This window comes from Galeopterus variegatus, unplaced genomic scaffold, assembly GCF_000696425.1.
Source record: "Galeopterus variegatus unplaced genomic scaffold, G_variegatus-3.0.2 Scaffold1264, whole genome shotgun sequence".
Lineage (NCBI taxonomy): Eukaryota > Metazoa > Chordata > Mammalia > Dermoptera > Cynocephalidae > Galeopterus > Galeopterus variegatus.
In genome coordinates this window covers 83,512-85,215 of record NW_007727375.1, presented here as the reverse complement: position 1 = coordinate 85,215, position 1,704 = coordinate 83,512, and the positions used below count along the sequence as shown (strand labels likewise).

At 41.7% G+C, this 1,704-nt stretch overlaps 1 protein-coding gene across 9 annotated transcripts in view; it reads right to left on the bottom strand.

Moving 5' to 3' along the window:
- Window positions 1–1,704, bottom strand: part of RNF216 (ring finger protein 216) — a 180,260-nt gene that overhangs the window by 172,609 nt on the left and 5,947 nt on the right. The window lies entirely within an intron of this gene.

Sequence of the window (1,704 nt, the reverse complement as noted above, 5' to 3'; positions counted from 1 at the left end):
AAAAAAAAAAAAAAAAAAAAAAAAAAAAAAAAAAAAAAAAAAAAAAAAAAAAAAAAAAAAAAAAAAAAAAAAAAAAAAAAAAAAAAAAAAAAAAAAAACAAATCTAGGCCAGCCAGTCAGCTCAGTTAGTTAGAACGTGGTGCTTGATAACACCAAGGTCAAGGGTTTGGATCCCCGTCCAGGCCAGCTGCCAAACAAAACAGAACAAAACAAATAAATTACAAATCCAAGCATAAGTTTGGGTTTCTCACTTGAAATAATGATACTGGTATTATTTTAAAATAGTACAGTATAAAGGAAAGAATTCTGGTATCAAATGTGAACTGCATCTAATCAAGTACTTTACTTTTCTTTCAGATAAGATTTATAAAAAGTATTTTGAACACTAATTCCAAAGGCCAAATTTCTTATTTTTTCTTTTACCACTAGCTTCCTTCAATTTTACACTGAAAATCAAAAGGAAATATGATTCATTTTACATCTAATTTAGTTAGAATGTCAAGCTTACAGGTAAGCAGATAACTAGTGGTGCTTTAAAAGATCCCTTATCTGGGCCGGCCTGGTGGCGCACTGCTACAGTGCGCCGCTTGGGAGTGCGGTGGCACTCCCGCCGAGGGTTCGGATCCCACATACAGACCGGTTCCCGCTCACTGGCTGAGCGAGGTGTGGGCGCAGCGCCGAGGGTTGCGATCCTGTTGCCGGTCCCGGCCCGGTACGGGCGCGACACTGAGGGTTGCAATCTGTTGCCGGACACGAAAAAAGACAAAAAGGAAAAAAAAAAAAAGATCCCTTATCAATGGCACATCAGCAGCCCCAATTTATGGCAAAGAAAAGGAGTCTGATGATGGAATTTCTACTCCTGACTAGAAGCAGGTATCTGCATCAGATCATTTAACTTCCTGACACTTGGTCCCCTCATCTGGGCTTCAGATGTGACTGCCTAGGTTTTGTTTTCTTTTTTTGACAGCTGGCCAAACCCTTGACCTTGGTGTTAAAGGTCGCGCTCTAACCAAATGAGCCAACTGGCCAGGCTAGGTTTGAAATCTGGTTCACCACTTAGTGAATCAGTGGCTGACTCACTAAATGGTGATCAGTGGAAATGAGTTACACATATTATAAGTGTTTAGCATAGTGCCTGGCACAGCAAGTGTGACATTACTATTACCGTAATTACTACTATTACCTGTGAAATGGAAATAGCTACTCTAACCCTGTAAGTCTATGCTGAAGATTAAATAAAGTGTAAGAGCCACTCTGTATATGGTAAATGACATCAAAATAGGAACTTTGTTGTCACAAGTACACAGTAAGTGCAGTGTCTATTAAAAAGAGCTGATAATACAGCCAAAACTGGGAGGTGGGGGGAGGACTTTATTTTTCCCTTCCAAGTTACTTTTTACTAGCATAACTGTTCACAGTAAAACTTTTATTTCCTGCTATAAGAAACTTCATTTTCCCTCTGCAAGTAGCAAGCTATACATGTCTGTTTGCTTCTTGATCAGACAGCTGAAGAAAACAAACAAAAGTGGAGCCCAGAAATAGGAAATGTTGGGGCCGGCCCGGTGGCGCACTGGATAGAGCGCCGCTTGGGAAGCGCGGCTGCGCTCCCGCCCGAGGGTTCGGATCCCACATACAGACCGGTTCCCGCTCACTGGCTGAGCAAGGCGCGGGAGCAACACCGAGGGTTGCAATCCCGTTGCCGGT